Here is a 23,008-nt window from a genome sequence, read left to right as displayed (position 1 = left end):
GCTGCCAGCCTCCAGGTGAGATCTGGAGATCTCCCAGAGTGACAGATGATTCCAAGGTGGCAGAGATTAGTTCCCCTGGAGAAAATGCCTTCTTTGAAAGGTGGAGCCTGTGGCACTATACCTCACAGAGGTCCCTCCTCCCAAACCATGACCTCCTCAGTCTCCACCCCCCCCCCCAAATTTCCCAGACTTTTCCAACCAGGACTTGGCAACCCCATTCTATTGCTTTAACGAGATGCTCAGTAGAAAATCAGATTGAATTAAAAAGGGTGGGTGAGGGTGAAATTGTGAATGAAGCTTGTACCGATTCAGGCAGGAGCATTTAATCTTTTTTTGTGTCTCTTTTAAACATACCAGCCTCCCTTTTCCTCCCCTGCATAGACAGATCATAATGAAACATGAGTACTGAGACTTGGGCTTATACAAAGTCTGGTCCAAGCTTTAATATGAGGAATTTTCTCTCTATGAGACAAAACAATGCATTTTTGATAGGCCTTTTCCAGATCAGTGTATTTTTTCCCTTCCTGTAACCATAGATTGTTCAGTAACAGCCTATCCATGCAAGTCCTATTAGGGCATTACTCCAAGTACCACATTTAATTAATTCCTCTTTTCTGACCGTCAAATGATATAGTCGCTTGGGTATGGATTGGAAGACCTGAGTTCAAGTTCTGTTCTGTCATACCTTAGAGACAATCAGTCTTACTTCCTTGATATAGGTAATGTGCGGACAGGAGGAAATTAAACCGGATTCTCCTTGTATTTCCCTGCACCAGGCTAACTTTTCTACATGGTGGGTGACATCATTTCAATGACCAGGCCAGGGGTCCCCAACATTTTGAACCTGTGGGCACCCTTGGAATTCTGACACCATTATGGTGGGTACAGCTACAAAATGGCTGCCCCATCTTACCTGGTCACAGTGAAGGTCCTCCAATCAGAGGCCTTGCTGAGCAAAATCTCTGCCTGAACCCAGCTGCTTTCTAAAAACACTTGGCAGCCAATAGGAAAGGTCTTGGCAGGTGCTATGGTGTGCACAGCCATCTTTCTGGGGAGAATGGGGTTCTCGACCATGGGGTTAGCTCTGTGCTAGGTTCCGATGAGAACCATTCTTTTCAGTGGCTCAGTAGTTATAGCTTGGATCTTCTGTATATTAGTCATTGGATTTGTTATGAAAAACACATTCTCAAAGAAAAGAACCATTCACTGGCTATATTTTTGTATATACAGATAAGTGAGAATCTGGCTTGTAATATACAAAAATATAGATAGCGATGAACATGACTGGAGATGTATCATATGTACATTTTGTAAATTATGTTTTTGCTAGGATTTATTACATACCGTGGGTTTTTTTTTTAAGCCAAAGAGCTTAGACATGTAATTCTGTGATGTTTATTTTTAACACGCATGTAGTATGCTTATCCATCTCTACAGGTTTTGGGTTGTGTGTGTGTGTGTTTTTTAGAAATGCATTTTTTTCCCAAAAAGAAGATCCCCTGTATTTTAGGAGTAAATAGCTTTATTAAAATAAGCTATGGGATGTATAGTGCAGTATAACAATGATAAATGATGTTGTGTGTAATTTTTCTACTATTAACATAAAGTAATATAAACTGAAGGACACTAGTCTATTGAGAGAGTTAGTAGCTAATGTTCCATATCAGATGTGGACAATGTCAGGACTGAATACAGATTAGGCAGTGTCCTTTTCTCCCCGGGGGAATTAAACTTTGAGACACCACTGGCTGCCAATGGTTTTACTGCATTCTGTCAGTGCCTCTGGTGTCTTTCTTGGTCTATTAATTCAGGAGCTGTAAATGACAATGTGAGTAAAAAGCTTTTCCAGTGGGATGCATTTCATTTATGTATTCCTGTATCCACGATACCTGTTCAATCCATTTTGTCACAATAGCTATATAAAAATTGTGTGGATTACCCACAGTTCTTCTTGGACCTCAGCGGACCCCCACACACCTTATTAGAGAGCTCCAGGGCAATAATTTATTAGAGGGAGAGAGAGAGAGAGAGAGGAGAGACTACAGATTTCTTTTTTCATATTTAACAAAAATAGCAGTATACAAAAGAATAAATAATTGATCAGTCAGAACATGTACATTGTCAAAGTAATCAAATTTTGTCATTAAAATAATGGCGTTACTTTGATTGTTGCTCTTGTGTTGTTAATTGTTTGCATTTCCAAGACATGATCCAGAATCAAACGTTATATTTCTGCTTGCAGGATGAATCCCATGGTTCTGTTTCCCATTATTATTTCCCATTATTATTTCTCACACTTCAGAATGAGAAGCACTGTGAAATCGTGGTTTGTACCCCTGTGTGATTCCTATGATGGAAGCTGTGTAATTACCACCTCTTACATGACTAGCGGAGGCTAAGAAACTATTATTTCTTCTCTGCCACTCCTCAAGATTTTGTAGGAAGTGGCATTAAACCTAAATATCTCTGGCCTACCTGCTCTGCTTCGTGCATTAGGTAACACTGGATATCTGGATGTTGAAAGATCTCTTGTTAATCTGTGTCCGTTTGATTTTTTCCATCACCATACTCACCTCAACCCTGTTGCCATTATTATAATGCAACATAAATTTTTCTTTCTCCTGCTTCTGGAGCCTGATCCATGCCAGGCCCGGGAGAGTGGCAGCCTAGCGGCAACGTCATATAGTACCAGGACTTTGCTCCACTTCCACATGACTGCTCTCTGCTTTTTCTGCCAGTGCGGAATCAGCCTCTGTCTCTTTCATTGGTGCAACGGCTTCCGTTGAGACTTCATAATCCACATTTCATTGTTTAGGATCTCTTGTTTCTCATCCAGTTTCTGTTAGGAAATGTTTTCATCATTCATTGGAGCTTTTTATAGGATAGGCTTTTGTAAAATGTTCAGTAAAACACATTTGTGAAGCATTACATCTTTGGCTTGAGAAATTCCTGGAGATTTAGAAGTGGTGACTGAGGAAAATGCAGTTTGTGGAGGGAAGGGAGGGTAGTGGAGGTGTGATGCCATAGAATGGACCCTCTGTAGTTGCCATTCGTTCCAGGGGACCTGATCTCTTTAGCCTGGAGATCAGTGGTAATTCAGAGGCTGGCATCTGTAATTATATCTATGCTGTTTTTTTGTTTCTTTTGTTTGTTTTTTATAACTTGGGGGGGTGAATGTTGTATAAAGCAGATCTCAAATAACGGTAGTAGATTTCTTCTATAAAACTATTTTCATACACGTAGAGAAGCAGGGGGTAGGGGTGATAAATACAGTGTTTTTCTCTCTGTGGCCTTTGGTACGGTTCATAAATTTTATCTGTATACTATAAACAAGAATAGAATCCTTCCGCTGCAAGTTCAGAAAGTGGGAATGGCTTTTTAAAAAGTGCCATAATAAGAATGGAAAATGTTTTCTGAAAACAAGCCCATTTAGACTTCTCCTTGTATGACAAGTTAAACTTTTCCTCCCCTGCAAGCGCTGCTTTAGCACGCTCAAGTGCACCTTGTTAAACAAAGGGTTTTTTTTTTAATGCAGTTTGAATGGCTACTTGGGCAGGGAAACATTAACCTCGGAGCCAACAACCCTTTTCACAATTAGTAATTCTATTTTAACATAATGTGATCATTCAGAGTGGTTTCTATGAATGAGAGCAGATTTGCATTTCTGCAGTAACAAATAAATATATAGGAATTGGAATCTGTGCATCATTCTGCAAAACAAAGTGGGATGTAATGTAATTTTTTTTTAAATGGCAGCCAGCCATGGTGGCCCATGAGAAAATACCCATAAGCACCAGTGGCATGATACCTTAATTAGGACCTATTAAAACATCCTCCAACCAAGGAATAGGAGGCCCTTTGAGGGAGATTGTTAACCTCTCGCTAACATTGGGTGAGTCCTCCGAAGGGCTAAAGGGTGCAGTGGTTCACCCTCTTCTGAAAAAAAAAAACAATTGCTGGATCTGCAGGGGGCCAGAATGGAGAAAGCTCTGGCCCTGGTTGAGGTCAAGCGGGCTTCCTTTTCCCCCCAAACACAGTATTTATTTTTAAATACAGATTGAATAACCAGTTTGCTCACTCTTTTATTTAAAGGAATGGATGGTGAGTTGGTACAACATAATAACTCAGGCTTTCTCATCCAGGGTTTCATGAAACCCTGGTATTTCTTGCCCACCCTGGAAAGATTTCCCAAATGGGCAGGCGTTTTGAAATATTTTTTAAAAATAAAAATTGTTAAACATTTATTGGATGATGTGACCATATATGGTCATGTCAATCCACCCTCCCCATCCCAAAATAGCCAAAGATGGGCCTGGAGGGGGTGGGAAGGGGAGGGAACCCGGGTGGGCGTGTACACCATTATGCTTCCCAACCATATTCTGTATGATCGTGCCACTTCTGGGGTATCACTGATATCACTGCCCGGTCTGAACAGTTTTATCAGTGCCATGGCGAGCCCAAGGTCACCCAGCTGGCTGCATGTGGAGGAGTGCAGAATCAAACCTGGCATGCCAGATTAGAAGTCCGCACTCCTAACCACTACACCAAACTGGTTTATATCCTGCCTTATATCCTGGCTTATATCCTGCCAAAGCTTATATCCTGGCAATCTTCTTGATCGTTAAAAGGTTATTGAACTAAAATCTTGCTCTTCTACTGCAGACCATGATGTCCACCTACCTAAAACTACTCTTGTATGTAGCTCTTTTTGTTGCTTCACATGGCCTAAGTTGGAAGTTCAAGCTAACTTTCTAATGGATCCATGCGACATGAGCCCTCGGTCTTGCATTTCCTCATCCTCCTAGGAGACCTGGTTTTGTTTTCTCTGGCAGTGGGGCTGCTTTAATCCTTACTTGCTTATAGGAGAACTGAATTATGGCTCCACAATTTGTTTCAGTTCTAGAAGCGCTCTTAATTAAGGCGTGCCGCCATTGATTTTCTTGTGTGTTTATCTGTTGTGTCAAGGTATTTAAAGGAGTCAAACATATCTCAGTTCAGGTCCTTAGCATAAAACCGACCAGATCTGCAGGCCCTCCTCTTCCTATTTTCCACGCCACCCCTTGTACCCTCTGTAATAAATTCCGAGGGCTGACAGTGTCTAAGTCGGCTGCTCCCTTGCCCTCAATTTCAGCGAGATGGGCCATTGAAAAGTCATTACAAGCTGTTTAGACTCCGGCTTTGACTTTTGCTCAGCAGTGAACAAAATTAACAGCTCTTGGAGGTGGTGGGGGGGGGGGAGGCAAGGAGCCACAGGGAGGGTGGGAGGGAGAATAAAGAGAGAGGGAGCTTTGCGACTTAGTCAAACAAACAAGCTGAAGTCTAAAAGTAGGTCTGTTCTACATATGCCCTCAATTAGGTGCCCCTTGTTGATACGTCTCCTTCCCCTCCCCTTTTTGGGGGTACCTTTTTACTATAATGAAGACACACCTGCTGGCACATCAAATGCATAGCCTCACATTTGCTTACACACCAAGCAACAAGCTTACACCGGGCACAGAATTGCTTCATAAACTTAACTATCACTTTCAAATTCTGTTGGCTTTTTTTTTTCTAATTTAGTGCTTGGTAGTTTTTTATGCAATAATTTTAAAGTGATGTTTATAGCAAAAGTTTATAGCAAAAGTTACCTTGGTAAGGGCAGACAAAAGAGTCTCTGCCATGCGAAATTACTTTGAAACCCCGTCTCCCTTTGCTGTGCCTTGAAACAAGCCTTTAGGGCTGACTTTGGGTGTATTTAGGAGCCAACTTACATTGCAGTATGGATCATGGGTGCATTTGGTCATCTACCTCTTACAAGCAGTGCTTTTTAAAAGCTATATCTCTGTCCTTTTTTTTAAAGAATGCGGCTAACAGAATTATATTCAAGGCCACTCAAAAAATTAGAGGTTTTCCTTTGTACGTTCTGTGTTCTTTCCTTTCTCTTCCCTTTATATTCAGCATTCCTCCTTTACTGCAAGTTGTGAAGCGATAAGTTATCATTCTGAATGCTGGAAATAATTAAGATCAAGGAAATATTTTGAAAGAAAGCTCAATCCAAAATAACTCTAGAATAGTGTTCCGTTCGATTGGCGCATTAAAGTTTACATTAAAGTTTACAGCCAGTGTGACAGGAGTCGTATATACCTGAAAATAGACAAGGAGATAACTGTGTACTTAATGTACCAGGGAAAAACTCCCCTCATATGCTACGTTTGGTTTAAATAAGCTTGTGCTCTCAACCCAATTATGGAACCAGATTGGCATCCAGCCAAATAATGGTCAAGCAGTTTTCTCAAGGTCACAAGTGGATTTGTCCAAAACCCAGTGGAACTGAACCAATTGTGAAATACAACACAAGGAAGGAAGGAAGGAAGGAAGGAAGGAAGGAAGGAAGGAAGGAAGGAAGGAAGGAAGGAAGGAAGGAAGGAAGGAAGGAAGGAAGGAAGGAAGGAAGGAAGGTGGTTCTGGTAATTACCTTCAAGGTCATATGTGATCTGGGCCCTGAATATCTGAGAAACTGCCTTTCCACCTATGCCCCCCAAAGAGCTTTATGTTCCTCTATCGCCAATAAACTGGCGACTGGAGGATCAATTCACATGGAGGAAATGGCGACTTTAGAAAATAGACTCTGCAGGATTCACATCTCTGGGTTGGGAAATACTTGGAGATTTGGGGAATTGAGCCTGGGGAGGGTGAGGTCTGAGGAGCGCGGGGACTTCAGCAGGGTACAATGCCAGAAAGTTCACCCTCCAAAGCAGTCATTTTCCTCCAGGAGTACTGATCCGACTGGAGATCTCCAGGCCTCACCTGGAGGCTGGCAATCCTAATTCTATGGCATAATACCCCATGGAACCCCCCCAACCTTGTCCTCCTTAGGCTCCACCTCCAAAATCTCCAGGTATTTCCCAACCCCAAACTGGCATCTATGCCTCTTATTTTGTACAACCCTCTGCACATTCTCTGGGTTTTCTTCGTAAGCACACAGCCAGTACCAATGAAGGTCACCTGGGAAATGGATTAACAACATCTTAGGCTCACAATGTCAAATTACTTTAAAATGTTTACAGTAGCCAGTGAGATGCAGTGAATTTAAAGCTGGCAGGCTGAAGCCAAAACCAAACCATTCTTATTTCACTAAACTAGGCCTAGTGTTTTATGGCTGTTTTAAGGTCCATTAATCCTTGAATCATGAGACCATGTAAAAAGTGACGGCTCTAACATTCAATCCCTTAGTTTATTTTAAATGATTTTTTTTACTTCAACGCTGTTCCTAATTAATAATGGTGAGTGTATAAACCTGATTCAAATATATTAAAAGCAGAAGGGCAAGGGATGGAGTCTCTTAGTTGTTTAGAAGGATTTCACTTCTTTATATTTTATTTCTTTATTTTTCTCCCTCCCCATTTATTGCAGGAATATACATTCTGCATTTAATGGGATTGCTCAGCCAGCCAGCAGGGGGGTGGGTAGGAAGAAAATGCTCCTATTCTATCTTTAACAGTAAAATTGTATTGTTTTATTCATTTGCGTTTTACGAGCTTATTTTGGAAGCTGGATGGTTCGTCTCTTCCAGCTTGACTTGGCTTCCTCCAATTTGCTATAGAGACAGCATTAAAGGAAATAAGAGGCCATCTCCACAAACATACGCCCCCCAAAAATTCGTATCTCCCCCCCTCCACCCATTTATTTAATAGCAAAGTTAAACAGAGCTTAGTTGTGGGTCAAAGGAAAAGAAAAAAAAAGCATTATGCTGATAGACTGATTGTATATATCAATGATGCTTTCAACTCTGTTCCTGAAATGTTAAAAGTATTGATTTATTTCCCCCAGGTCAGGCCGTGAGGCTTATTCAGCATTGCTTACTGTATCACTTGGCAGTGTCTTCTTTTGGACATCCCCAAGTCAATCTCCTCACAAAAGTCTTTTTGACTTCTAAATATAGCTAGCTGGTCAATCCGTTTTGTAAAAATACCAGAGCTCTGCAGTTCCCAGATTAATCTTAACAGACAAGGCCAGACTCTTACCTGTGGCAGAATGCCGCAAATATTAGACCAAGCTAAATATGAATTTATGTATGCTTATTTTATAACGTGGGTAACTTCAGATTATGGAAGAAAAGCAGGATTTTTACTTGGATAGGAGAACATTGAGGAAGACTCTGTGGAGGAAGGCAGTGGCTGACTTCCTCTACTTCTCTGTTGTACTCTGCATAGGGCTACAGTGACTCTTAACTATGGTTTTGAATGTAGAGACACTTTACACCATGGGTAGTCTATTTGCGGCCCTCCAGATGTCCATGGACTACAATTCCCATGAGCCCCTTCCAGCATTCACTGGCAGGGGCTCATGGGAATTGTAATCCATGGACATCTGGAGGGCCGTAGTTTGACTAACCCTGCTTTACACCCTTCTATTCTCTTTGACGTGGATTACAGTACCTACAGCAAAGCTAAGAGACAGAGTACAGGAGACAGATTTCTGTATTCTGTTCCTTAAATGTGGATGATGGATTCGGGATGCAAACAAATGGAATAAGGCTGGTATATGCTCAGCCCTACAGAAATGCTGGGAACTGGATTCCCGAAAAAGAACTGCTATTTAAATTGAGCCCACGCTATCATTGCCTACTGCATAATGTTATCTAACATGGCTAAGAATAGCCCAATAGAAGGGAAGAATGGGTTCACATTGACAGAGTAAGCTATTTTAGCAAATGCATCCTGAAAACCTGGAAGGTCACGTACTGTAAATTGTGACAGTGTACGGAACATGGAGAATTAACCTGCAATAAGCAGGTTAGCTTCAGTGGTGGGGTGGTTGTTTTCAGTAGACAAGGGAAAAAGTCATAGGTTCTCCTGTGTTCTTCCCCGGAAGGGAAGAAATTTCTTCACTCTTAAGTTATGGCAGATCACAGTTGAATGGAGCTTTCTGTTCTGTACTTTCACTTCTGGGTCACTTGGCCTAGGCCCCAAACACTTAGTCAGTGCCTGCCATGAGCTGAGCAGATGTTCTATCCCAGAAATGTTGGAATTATTGTGCCAGGGTTAGTGTTGCTGAGCTCCAGGTAGGACCTGGAGATCTCTTGGAATTCCCTTGGAGGAAATGGCTGCTTTGGCATTATACCCTGCTTAGGTTCCTCCTCTCTCCCCCGAATCCTCCTCTCTCCTTCCCAGTCTACAGTTTGCAAGCCTAGTTAGAGTTCAGTTGCAGAAGTACAGAATTTCCTTGCCAAATGAGCAATGTGGATTGGATAATCTCAGTTTGCCTTGAGCGGGCACACAATTCCTTCCTACGTAGCAAGAAGCATCGGTCCCCATTCATAGGGATGTCTCCCTTGTCTGTACTGTTTGAAGCAGCCACCATTATTCCAGGGTCCTTTCCTGAATGGTCCACAGCAATCACGCTCATTGAGGTTGGCACACCAAAACAATATGCAACACTTTACATGTGTCAATGTTAATTTTTGATGTCATGCATCAGCAAAGTTATACAGCACAGTGGGTGGTTAGATGTCATTAGGGGAGATTTTTGTTTATTTTGTTTTTCTCTTCCCCCCTCCCCTTCCTATTTTGTGCATGTTGGCTACCTTCACCAATTGTGTGCTGTCAGCAGATGTATCTGGTTTGTGTTCGCTCTTCTGACTAGGTCATTTATCTAGATTAGAACGAATAGTGTTTGGAATATCCTGCTTTGGGAAAGTACAGTTCCAGTGTATGTGATACATAAGTGAATGTTCCACCTTGTGGTCTTGGACTATTGCTAGGTTGTGTGGATTGCAGCTTTGAGACCTTTGAACCAAGAAGAAAGGCAGAATTGGGGTTGTCCTCAGCAGGCAACCCCCAACAACATTGGGGACAGAGACTCCAGAAGTCAGCATTAGCAATACTGTCACCTAACTTCCGGATTTATGCCTGAAAGTTAAATCTAGGATTGCCAGACAAGCAGCAGGAGACCCTGTGAAGCTGGGAGGTAAGAGGTGGCTGTCAACAATAGCATGAAGGGAAAAAAACATATCAATGTATGCACATGAAAAACTACACAGCAGAGTTTTTCAGTCAACCCCCCAAAACATGCCTATCTTTCAAAATAATGTATTTGCTTCTCTTCCTTGTTTAGCCTAGTTTACCTTGACTTATTCTGGTATAAGAACATTCTAAAACTATAATGTTCGGACCTGGATAGTGCAGGCTAGTTTGACCACATCAGATCTCGGAAGCTAAGCAGGGTCTGCCTTGTCTTGTGTTTAGATGGGAGACCTCCAAGGAATAACAGAGTCATGACTCAAAGGCAGGCAATGGCAAACTATCTTTGAATGTCTGTTACCTTGAAAACAATACAGGTGTCATATTAAGTCAGGGGTGACTTGATGGCACCTTCTGCCACCATCACCAAAATAGTAATATGGAGTTTGATAGGTTGTTCTCCTTCCATCTTGTAGGACTGTGTGCCACAACCCTTTTAGTTTAAGAGCCTATCAGAAATGAATGTCTGGCCCCAAAAATAAAGGAATGATAGATTCCAAATTGTCTTAATTAATACATCAAATAAACACATTCAGAAGCCTCACACATTTTGCCATCCAACAGTGTATCTTCCACGTATGCTCACTTGGACTGTTTCCGCACTAGCGATATGATTTGGATTTACATTTTTTTTTAAAGATTGACTTTTCCCATCTGTTTTGGCACTGAAATCTGCTTCAGGCACAGGCCTGAATTGCCACCTCACTTGCCCCACGGCCAAGGTATCCCCAGAAAACTTGATTTCATATTTTCCTTAGGAAGAAGTTCCGCTGGATTGAGTGGAAGTTATTTCCCTGTACACATAAATATGATAGATTGGGAAGGGCCATGCAGAAGGTGACAGGTTCAGTCCTTGGCATCTTCCATTTGAAAGGGATCAAGTAGGAAGCATTATGAAAGCTCTCAATCTGAGACTTTGGAGAGCCACTGCTGGTCTGAATACTGACTCTGATGATGGACCAAGGGTCTAATTCAATATAAGACAGTTTCATGCGTCCGTGTGATAGGACTGCAAAGTCTTCAAGCTTAAAAAACAAACAAACAACCCAAACTTTGCCAATTTTCTTTCAGTGTTCTCTCTCTTCCAAACTCTTTTGCCTTGATCTTAAGGGGAAAAACAGCCACACAGCCACAAGAGATTCAGCAATTTACTTCTGAGACAAAGACTAAGTTGGCAAAAAAATATTGTGAAAACCAGCCTGGCATTTGTTTCTGAAGTGCTTGATGACTTCCTTTCCCAACATGATGACAAGGGACTATTTTGGCCCTAAAGGCGGAATCTCCTCCCCTGAAACACTTTTATAAAAAGTACCTGGATATTTTGGGGTTTTGGCCATGCTGAGAAATACATACGAGACAAAATGAGAGAGAGGGATGGAGAGAGGGAGAACTTGGCTGAACTTTGCCTTCCTTCTGCCAAGAAGAGAATTCAGAATGCGGCCAAGTTGGCTACAAAAAGGCGGCCTTGAGCCAGCAGTAATTATGTCAACAAGTAGTTTATGTTTAGCCTTTAAGTCTTGCAGTCTTTGCTGATGTTGTGTGCATGTGTATGTGTGTACATGGGGGGGGGGTGGGTGGATGGTTAGGATGAATGCTGGGACAACTGTTTGGCTTTGGGGTGTGCTAACCTTGCAATAACCTAGTGACATCACCATTTTTCACCTCAGATTTCTTCTCCTGGGGTCTGTCTTCAAAGTGAAGCGGAGGTGAAAAGGTTTCCCCCAGCCAGAAGACAGGCTGAATGACAAATGGGGCAAAAAGTCAAAGAACATTTTTAACCTAGCCTGCCTTTCCCGCACTTCTCTACACCTCTGAACAGAACATTCTGATGAATGGGTTTCTTTATTTAAAAAACATAACAAAACAAAAACCCAGAAAACTGGGTGGGGTGGGGGGGATGCTATTGGAGGGGGGGATCCTTTGTGTTGGAAGTCCTAACACGGTTATTTTGTGTAAAAGAAACTCTTTGTACAGATAACAGGTTTGCCTGCTACTTATTTGGTTTGGCCTTGTCAAGATTAATCTGGGAACTGCAGAGCTCTGGTATTTTTACGAAACAGATTGACCAGCTAGCTATATTTAGAAGTCAAAAAGACTTTTGTGAGCAGATTGACTTGGGGATGTCCAAAAGAAGACACTGCCAAGTGATCCAGTAAGCAATGCTGAATAAGCCTCACGGCCTGACCTGGGGGAAAGAAATCAATACTTTTAACATTTCAGGAACAGAGTTGAAAGCATCATTGATATATTATATACAATCACTCTATCAGCAGAATGTTCCCCCCCCCTTGGCCCTGGTTGGAAAAAAAAAATCTGCTCTAAATTATGTAATCCTTGCAACGGTCTTGTAAGGTAGGTCAGAGTTAGTATCCACTTGCAAAGTATCTTGACTAATAGTTCTCCCCCCCCCCATCAAAAAACAGTCCTGAGAAGTACCTGAACTTCCCACCACCTCTCCCCTCACCTGGCTGGCTGCTATGGTGGAAGCAGACAAAAAAGACAGGCAAGGTGGGATGGGATGGGAGGAGTCTTTCTTCCTTGCTAGGATTGCCAGCACTGACTTTGCATATGCTGGAAGATTTTGGGAGCAATGCTTGGGGAATGTGAAGTTTGGATGCCTATAATATATTGTGATTGATTTTATGGGGGGGGGTAGTCTGTTGCGTTACCCACCATGAGTCCATTGAGAGTGGTAGGATATAAATCAAATAAATAAATAAATAATCATTACCAGGTGATGCTCTAGGGATTTCCCATAATCTCTGTGGTCCAGGTGGTAGACATTGGTCACTTCCTAGAATGTCATGATAGAGGTTATTTTCCAGCCCTTTTTCTCTCACTCTCCAGTTTCTCGGTGTTGGAGGATTGAAGTTGAAGGGGTTTACCTGCCATAGGTGGACAAATGACAAAGGGGGGGGGGGGGAGGATAACTTTGTCTTTTTTGTAGTACTGAAATAATTTATATCCTGATACAATTTGTCCCCCTGCATAATTTTAAAGCATATATCAGATACTAAAGAGCTCTTTGCTCATAGGAACACTGTAGCTACTGGATTTCACTTTTGCATATATATATTTTTTAAAAAATAGCTGATTGCACCCTTTCATAATGCACATTGCAGTATTTTACTATTTGAACGTGCAGATTCCAAAGTGAAGATGTTTAAATCCCTAGATGGAAAAAAACCATACAAGTTTTTATGCAAAATAGAAAAATAAAACCCTAAACAAACAAAAAAAGGTTGGGGTTCTGGGGCTTTAGGCATGTCCTAAATTTAGGAATCTCAGCAATCGATCAGTGAAATGAAAAGATCAGAGGGACACGAGCTTTAAAATCATCACCGGAATTGTCCCCATTCGTTCTGTATCAAAACAAGCAGCTGGAGGTCAGTAGTGGACATTACAAAACCCCACACCGTATGAGGGGCCGGAAATGTCTCTGATGGTTGCCTTTTACCCTTTACAAAGAAGAAGGCTGATGTAGCAAGTTGGCTGAAGGAACTTTGAAGCGAGTTGGGGGTCGGAAGAAGGTAATGAGTCCCTCGGAGATGAGTTACAGAGCAGAGGGCAAGAGGCACTCAGCTGGTCAAAGAGGGATGATAAATGTGTTTATTACATGGTTCTGTAGTGTAATATATGACCAGTACTCGACATGTTACTGAGGCTACCGGATAATAATGAAAATCTAAGTGCAAGGGGGTAAACTTTTTTCACATGCGTTGAAAGTATGCATCAAAAATTAAATTAGCTGGAGTTTATATGCTAAAATCTCATCACAGACTGCAAATAGTTTGTTGCTATGACCTTGCTGCTCTCTGGTTTCTGGAACGACCTGTTCGTGGACGTCCGACTCACTGCATGAAAGGGATCTCCTGTACTCCCAAGAGAAGGAAGACCGAGTTTTGCTGTACAGTCTGTTTTCTGCTTATGGGTACTGATTGAGATTTCAGTTGCAGGGACGAAAAACATCATGATAGTAGGCGGGTTTTTCAGCAAGAGGCAAAAGCCATTTCAGAAATATATTAAAGACTGAATTCATTTAGTCAAAACATTTCTGTTCCACCTTTCGACCCTACCAGGGTTTTTAAAGGTGGCGAACCTTAAAACTCACCCACACAAGAAAACATTTAAACAATTAAAATACAGTTAGATATCCAATTAAATTGAAACACATTAACAAATAATACTACAAGGAGGGCTAGTAACTGTTATTTGGGGGTATGCCAGATCAAAAAAACAATTTTTTTTTGCAAGTACAGTGCAGCAAGGTTTGAGCCTAGGGCTACCAACCAATGGCTGGCACCTGACAGGAGATGGGGTGGTAGATACATGGGGACACTATCATCTCATACAATGTGATGTCATATCTGGGGAAAACCATGGAGTTTCAAGCTATTGCTAGGGTGGTGTGATGTTTCCCGACTCTCTGCAGAGGTGCGCACTGTTATTGTGCGCATGTTGCGCACAATAACAGGCTTGGTTTTTTTCTCCCTCTGTCTGAAGAACCAGTGGCAGGAAGTGAGGATTGCCAGAGGGAGAAATGGCAACCCTAACTGGGACACTTCCAGCTTTTGAGGCCACAGTGATCATTACAAAAATTTATGATGGCATGTAATGTGCATTGAAACTAGCAGCTAAACTTATCAAATGCTGTCCCCCCCCCAAAAAAACAAAAAGTGTCTAAACCTGAGTCTTGAGCTTGGAACCCAGCCCAAATGTCCCATCCCCTTCGATTGAACTTGAGTTGATCATAGATCTCCAGTAGTTCCCTCTAGCTGCCCTTGAAGTACAACTCAGCAAATCAAAACCAAGACCTAAGCCTTAAATATTATTGTCTTTGTGCTAGATTGTAGCCCCGGTATTTTCTGATTCACTAATTCCTGAGGAACCATGATGTAGGGTGTGTGTTTTTATTCCACATTTGTGCCCAGGGCAATTCTGACCTTCTGGTGTTTTTATTATTATTATTGCTATGCTATACATTTTACACGTGTTTCATTATAGCAGACCAATCATACTTTCAGTACGTTTAAGCTTGAATAAAAGTGAGGCTTTCAAAGCTTTATGTTAAGGACTGGCCATAAGTGAAGCTTTCCCCCCCCCCTAACAAAACTGCAACAAAATCTCTCGAGAGAAGACATTAATAAATTAAGATTTTAAAAACCCCAACAACAGCAGTTGATAAATGGAAGATTCATAATGGTGACCATCAAGCAAAATGCTGTTTGGAAACCCATTGCCCTTGTTTGTCAATTGATGAATTAATCTGTTAAAGAAATATTGGATTTATATTTAACTTGGCAAAAACGGGGGGAAGATCTTTTATTTCTGTACTTATAACTTTGAATACACTTTTCGGTTGCCTTTGGTTATCTCAAATTAAATCTTAAATGGAGCTTGTGGTTCTGTGAATTAATACCCTAGCCTTTCAGCTCTTTTGCTGAGGTCATAGAAATCTAATGGTGAAAATGGTCACAGGGTCAGACCTCAGCACGTAGCGGGTAGGAAGGGTTTTAATGATGCCGCCAGATGTTTGCATTCCGAGGGCTGGGGCCGTAATATGTGGGTGGGCTCCGTAGGGGCACTTGATGGCCACATGATCATATCTCCATTTTTAGTGAACAGTGAAGAGAGAGAGAGAGAAAGAGAGAGACACTCCACATCAGCACATCGAAATATTGGCTTGTTTGTTCCTGAAATTACAGAAAGCTTATTTCTTATGCATTGTGCCTCTTTATGGCAAGGGGCCAGGTGTTCAGATGTTTGAGCATTTCTCCATACACTTTTCCAGGAAAAGACAACTCAGGGATAGTTATCTTGGTCTTTGTGATTCCTTGAGATATATACATACATTACATTTTTAGTTCATACACAACGTACTTTGCAGCTGCTATTAAAAGGGGTTGTCATTGCAGTGAGAGACTCAGGTGTTATCTCTCTGTTTGGCTTCATTTTGGAACCTGCAGAGGCCACCATCTTGCAGCAGCAACTGCAGTTAGAAAAGATCGTTGGGGATAACAAAGTGACATGGGTCAGCTCAGAGATACGAGGTTTAAATATCTGAAGATCATTTATATTGGTGACAGCAAATGACAGGAATCAGAGATTGGAGCTACCTAAAATGGCTTCCAGAGAAGAACACCATGGCTCAAATGGACATCACCAAAATACATTTCCTGCCCCATCACTTGGCTGTGAGCTGTAAGGAACTTAGAGAAGAGCCCCAACTTAAAACTTTTTCAGTCTAGCTTTCTAGACAGTCTAGGAAAAGTTTTGAGTGGGTCATATGATATCTAGGAAAATAATCCAAGATCATTATTTGAGACGTCTGCAGAGAGGCCGAGGATTAAGTGCCCAAACACCTCAGAAGCTATTTTCTCATACATGGTGCCTGGGGTTGGGTGTGGGGGGGGGGCATCAACCTTTTTATCACCAGGGACCACTCAACGCCGGGGACCACTCAACGCCGGGGACCACTCAATGCCTTTTACTGAGGCCCAGTGGGGGCGGGTAGTTTACTCCTCTACTCTCAACCACTGCCCTAACGCTCTCTGATCGCTATGGTAATGTTTAAACATCCCTTCAAAATAAGATACAGACACACCACAACAATGAAGTGTGTTGTAAAGGGCTGGGGGGGATGAAGTAAAGGGCAGCGGGGGGAGAAGGCATCCTTCGGGGCCCACCTCCAATTAGTCGAAGGACCACATGTGGTCCACGGCCCACAGGTTGGGGATCGCTAGTCTAAGGTGCCTACAGTGACACAAAGTAGAGAATTTTGAGACTTTTTAAAAAATTTTAACTTCTTGAACTCGCTACCCATCTGACCTCCACCCCAAACCTAGGCTAACTTTGAGAAATGACTGTTCTATCCTCTCTCCCACACACGTTTGGATCTTTTTAACATGTTCATTGGTCTCCTGTAAAACTTTCTGAATTTGTTAGCATTCTGAAAATTGGAATTCCATAACTACATCATGTAGAGTTGCCAACCTCAAGGTGGGGCCTGGCTATCTCCTAGAATTATTGCTACTACAGAGATCAATACCTCTGGAGAAAATGGTAGCTTTGGAGAGTGGTCTCTATAGCATTGACCACTATTGACCACTGTCCCCTCTCCAAATTCTGCCATTCCCAGGCTCTGCCCTTGAATCTCCAGTAACATTCCCGACATAGAGATGATAACCCTAATGCCATTTCTCAACCAATATATTGCTATATTAGATTGTTTTAAAGTCTGCTAGCCATATTAACAGCTCATACAATTGGTAATCTTATTGGATCTGTAATGTGCATGATTCAAGAGCATTTGAGGAATACCCTACAGGGGTCATTGGACAATATGTGTATTTAGTATAGTTAGGATAAGAACCTGATATTTTTCAAATGGTCTCTTCCTGTGTCCTGATTGGCTCTTTTGGAGACTTCCTGTTCTTTTGAGCACATTTCCTTCCTGTGTGCCTCCAGAATAGAACAAACAGACAGAATGAATGTGTTAACAGAACAATTTTGATAGTTAGGTCTTCTTTCTTTACAAAGTCATTCATCTTCATAATAAAACTATTTTATTCTTTTAAGCAACGTGGTTTTTTGCTTCTCTTTGCATACTTAAACTCTGCCAACAAATGGAGGGGGCAGGATTTGTCAATTCTGATACATTAAAGCATTAAAGCCAAATATTAATGCCACTTTAATTAAAAGTCATTTAAGAGGGTAACCATGTTGGTCTGCACTAAAGCAGTTACTTTTGAGTCAAGGAACAAGAGTTTCAGGGTACAAATCTTGAAAGCTTATGTCCTGAAACTCCCTAGTTTCTAAAGTGCTCTTGGACTAGAATAGCTAAAATCGAGTGTTGGGTACAGAATTTCTGGTTTTAAGTTACATTTGCACCTACGAATACAGCAGCAAAAATAAAGGACCAATGCATAATGCATTACTCATTCTTAGCTTTGTAGATTGGTGTGGCAAAACGTTCAGAAAACAGAGGCATTTCAAAAATAGCGTGGGATTTTTTCCCCTCCCTACCTTTAGATCTTTTCTACACTGTGAAGACCTTACAAGGTCAACAATTTAAGCTTTCACACAATTCAAAAATTGAATCTTAGTACATCTATTTTTCCTAATAGAATTTCTGCAATGCCAATTGGTGATGACAGTTTTGGTCTCGTCTCTCTTTTGTGCTGTACAGTTTCATTTGACACCAGAGATGGCATCAGTGTGTATTGAAGAGAGCATCTGGGAAGTGGCTGCTTCTCTTGGGATTTTGTCTCCCTCTTATGTCCTTGCCATCACAAATGGATGAGACTGTCATTCTGTTAGGGTTTTTGTTTTCTCGTTTTGCTTGTGGATGTAGTGCTCACACACAATTGTACATGTGATCGTGCCAATTTTGTTTGTTTTGTTTAATAATTTGCAAGAGTACAGCAGTCATTGCAAACAATGGTTCTTTGGGCTAAATTGAGTGTAGGGCAACAGCAAGACATCCAAGGAACTGTAGATCACAGTGTAGGTTGGTACATCTGTATGAGGAACTAGCCTCTATTTATTGATTGTGGACAATGGGGCACATCCCAATTGATTCCCTTATTTATGTTTGTTTATCTCCCTGTTCCATCAATGTCAGCTGGAGGAGAAGAATGTAAGCTGCTTTGGGTCGCCATTAAAAAGGAAGGTGGGATATAAATGCTGTAAATAAATACAAAGCATTCAGTTGTAGAGAGAGAGACAGACAGAGAGAGACCACTAACCAATACATGCAGGCAAAGCAGTTGAAAGACTGAAACAGCACAGAAGAAACAAACATTTTAAAATGATGTATTCAGATTGCACAGCCAGCTTTTTTTTTAAGCTTTTAATAAACATGTTTGACAGTGCTGAGAAATGTCTTTCCAGTTGGTTTTCTATTGAAGAAACGGGGGGAATCCGTGTAAAATGGTTGCTAATTTACTAGCATTCTTTAAAAAAAATGAAGCTGGTTTGTAGAGGAGATTGGGCCTGACCAGCTAGACTCCCTTAGCTTCAGGTGGACTTTACCTTCTGTCTCATCTCATTTTTTTACACATTCTAGTTTCTCCCCAGATACTTTAAATGGATTATATTCAACCCATGGCAGCCTAGGTATTACAAACTTGGAAGAGCTTGGAAGCTAAGTTGGGTTGGCCATGATCAGTATTTGGGTGGGAGGCCACCAAGGAAGACCTGTGTTGCTATGTAAATAAGGGCAATGGTTCATCTTCCACCTTGAAAGCCCCATGAGGACTCACCATAAGTAATTTGCAAATCAACTACACTTAATTATATTAATAGTCAGCACAGCTATATGAATTCCATAAGCAGTACAGTCCTCTAACACTTCATTCTTGACTACCCTGAAAAAGTTTGTGTGTATTTTAAATCCTTTGCCTCCTTCCTTTTTTAAAAAGCAGCACAACATACTTCTAAACTAGTGGTATTTCAACAAGCATTTTCAAAATAACATATTTCATTTTGAAGATACTTTCCACCCGAAACACTATTATTTTGAGTATTTAATCAGAGTAAAATAGCAGCCAGAGATGGAAGATTCTTTCAGCTGACTCAGCCCCTTTGCTTTAAAGAATGTCTAAGTTTGGGGTATGTGCTGTAATGTTTCAGGGCTCTGCATTCTGTTATTTGCTTTAAATTGCCCCCACAATAAGCACCAAGGAGAGATGAAGGCTTCTGCTTGGCATTGGAATTATGATTTTGAAACTATATAATTAAGGAAGGTCATATCACTTCATGGAAAAAGAACAGGTGGGGGGGGGATAACTCTACCTATTTACTGCTTCCTTCCTATTACACGGTTTCAATTAGTGCTGAACTAAAATGGCTTCCCGCTCATCAGAGCCTACCAAACTGGGGAAGGACCATTTTGACTCTGTTTGAATGTTTATTTACCCCACTTCCCAGTAGCAACACTTGTACTCAGCTCTTCTGCTGACCACTGTTTTTTTTATTTTTTTACCTGCATCTGCAAGATAGCAGAGCACTATACATGTGGTTTCAAACTGATATCTCATATTGTAATCCACACTTCCATCACTTCAAATATGGAGGATGGTAATGGCTGTGATGCTAAAGCCAGGTCTGTACCAGTGACCTGTGAGTCAAAGAACTCTGGATCATGCCTAATCTACTCTGGGACCACCCAGTTTTGTCAGATACTGGAAACTAAGCAGGGTCAGCTCTGATTAATATGTGTATGTGAGACCTCCAGGGGATACCAGGGAGATGATGCAAAGGGAGGCTTTGACCTACGTACATCTCTTGCCTTGAAGACTCCATAGAGCAGTGGTTCCCAACCTTCCTAATACCGCAGCCCTTTAATACAGTTCCTCATGTTGTGGTGACCCCCAACCATAAAATTATGCAAGCATTATTTCACATCAATTAAACCAAAATTGACCAATGTTCCATTGTTCATGATTGTATATAAATCATTTTTTTCATGGGGTTTCTCAGTTCACTTCTGCTTCTTGTCCCACCAAGCTGCACCACTACCTGGAGCGCCTGGCTGGAGATTGCACTATGCTGGAGGCAATGCTGGAGCGCCTGGCAGCTGAGTGCAGGTGCCTGCAGGAAGAGCGGCAAGAGTGGCAGTGCCACCCCCCAGCCAAGCTGCTTGCCCTGCCGGAACCCTTGTGAAAGTGTCTTTCGACCCCCCAAAGGGATCTTGACCCACCTCTCAGGGTATCTCCTTCTCCTCCTTCTCCTTCTCCTTCTCCTTCTCCTTCTCCTTCTCCTTCTCCTTCTTCTTCTTCTTCTTCTTTTCTTCTCCTTCTTCTTCTTCTTCTTCTCCTCCTCCTCCTCCTCCTCCTCCTCCTCCTCCTCCTCCTTCTTCTTCTTCTTCTATTTAAAGGGTGGTTTTCAGTATGCAGTCTTTGAATAAATGGAACATCTATTGCAAAAGTTCTAGTCTCACTTGCATTTCCCACGCATAAAACTATATCTGTCTTTGTATCCAAGAACTCCATCTACCGATGTCGATTCTTGCATCTATTCTGAATCCTGTCTCCCTGTTGGAGGGGGGGGGGGGGGAAGTTCCTTTAAAAAAGTGCTTTCTTCTCCATAAGGAGAGTGCAACAGCTAGAGAGCCGAAGAAAAGTTTTGCTCTATAACTGTGAAGACTTTTACGCCTTTGAGTCACAGGGGGCCATTAACGCTATTGTAATAAACATTATTTATGGCTGTTAATTGAAAAGCATTCAAAATTGCCACAGCATATTTATTTTGTCATTTAAATTTTCTCTGTCTCCCCCTGTCGCTTTGGCAATAAAGGGTCACGGAGAAAAGGCACCCGGGGAACGGTTTTCATTAAGCAACTCCACGTCAGGGGAGAGACACTTTAGAAACAAAATTATTACAATTATTATACTGTCTTCTCAAAAAAGGGCAGAGTCATTAAAACATTACAGAGCTGTAGTTAGCAGATGGTCCTGGGGATACTTTTCGGGATGTTTTGTAATTAAGGCGTTGGCTTTAATAACAAAATAGGGTCATTACAGGCTCTTGTAAAAAAAAAATAGAGGCTTAAGTACTAGAAGCACTTTGCTATTGTTAGCCAAGTGAAGAACTTGTAAATACACTTCTAAAGTCCCACAACTGGTAGGGCGGCACATTGCTGAGTGGGACAACACACACAACAGTGTTCCCTGTGGCTTCCCTTTTCTAGCCACAGAGTCCCTCCCTCCCTCCTTTCCTTTTTGAAGTAAGAATCTTTCCCCACCCCCCTTTGCGGCTTTAAGCCAAAACTGAGCATTAATCCCGGCACCAATGTTAGTCACAGGTAAAGGGAACCTGGATTTAAAATCAGGATTTGATGCTGGTTTGAAGGGAGGGGTTGTAACTCATCCTCTGCTTTGCATGCTAAAGGTCCCAGATGCAATTCTCAGCATCTCCAGTTAAAAAGGACCAGGCAGTTGTTGATGTGAGACCATGGAGAGCCACTGACTCTGTGCTTACACAATACTGACCTTGAGGGACTAATGTAAGGCCTCAGAGTTAGGCCACTTCCTGTGTGTTCAGTGTGTGTGCTGGTCAATTGGGAGGGTTGATATCTGGCTAGCCTTAAAGACAGTTCATGTTAACCACACGACATATTAACGGATGCTTGCAGTTGTTTTTGACGAAGGGGCATATGAATCAGATATCTGTAACCATTTCCTTAGTGATGGAAGAGAAGGTGCTAAACTGTTCCTCTACCTTGCAAGGATTGTCCCCAAACAGAGCCCAAGGTTTCAGTCTTTAAGAGTGGCAGTGAAAAACGAAGGACAAAACAGGTACGTCGAGGTGCCCGAGAATATCATTAATCAAAGATACCAAGTGACACTAAAGTTTCCTTATTGTGGGGAACTGTTGTGGGTTTTGCATTTGTGTGCTTGTGGGAATCTGCTATATTTATTCCAAGAGGGCTTCTTAACATGGTGTCCCTCCACATACACCTTCTTCCCAATGTCCCCGCTGTCCACTAATAAGAGATTGACATCGAAAGCATAATTACGTTTGCTAATTATGTGTAATTAGGCGAAACCCGGATGATGTATACAGCTATTCAAAAAAAAAAAAATCAGGCAAGAGTCAAGGACTTTTGGAATTTTGTGCCGGTTTTCAAAATAAGCGCATTACCGTCAAAGCTGAGATACAGTTGTGTCTGGTGTGCTTTAGAAACCCATTGCAGGCTTAAAATAGATGGGATTCATTTATTTGGCTGAGTAAGGATATACTTCAGTGTGGGTTCCCTCTCCCCCTCTCTACGTTTTGTTTTTTTTTTTAAACTAGGTTTTAGGTTTCACATGCTTAACAGAGGAAAGTCTCTATAGCCCAGCACCATAAAGTTTGTGGATGCTGACAAGCTAAGTGATATTTATTTTTGCCAACCTTAATCCTTTTGAAACATGGTGAAATAAATACATCCTCTTATCTCGCATGTGCCTGAGACTGGAAATAAATTCTTGTTTTCCTGTACTTCTGTACCAATGGTCTGCAAT

The 23,008-nt window shown here is 41.6% G+C and overlaps 1 protein-coding gene and 1 long non-coding RNA gene across 2 annotated transcripts in view; one reads left to right on the top strand and one right to left on the bottom strand.

Moving 5' to 3' along the window:
• The window catches only part of WWOX (WW domain containing oxidoreductase), a 538,960-nt gene that overhangs the window by 288,151 nt on the left and 227,801 nt on the right, over positions 1 to 23,008 (top strand). The gene's annotated exons all lie outside the window — the stretch shown is intronic.
• The window catches only part of LOC143823548 (uncharacterized), a 37,416-nt gene continuing 15,785 nt past the window's right edge, over positions 1,378 to 23,008 (bottom strand). Inside the window, exons 2-3 of the long non-coding RNA XR_013226502.1 lie at positions 12,733 to 12,886; positions 1,378 to 2,839 (exon numbers count right to left, since the gene is read on the bottom strand). This is a non-coding gene — a long non-coding RNA (uncharacterized LOC143823548). The remainder of the gene's footprint in view (positions 2,840 to 12,732; positions 12,887 to 23,008) is intronic.

The sequence above is a fragment of the Paroedura picta genome, chromosome 14, assembly GCF_049243985.1.
Source record: "Paroedura picta isolate Pp20150507F chromosome 14, Ppicta_v3.0, whole genome shotgun sequence".
Lineage (NCBI taxonomy): Eukaryota > Metazoa > Chordata > Lepidosauria > Squamata > Gekkonidae > Paroedura > Paroedura picta.
Note: the sequence above shows the minus strand (reverse complement) of the source record. Positions and strands in the feature narration are given on the sequence as shown.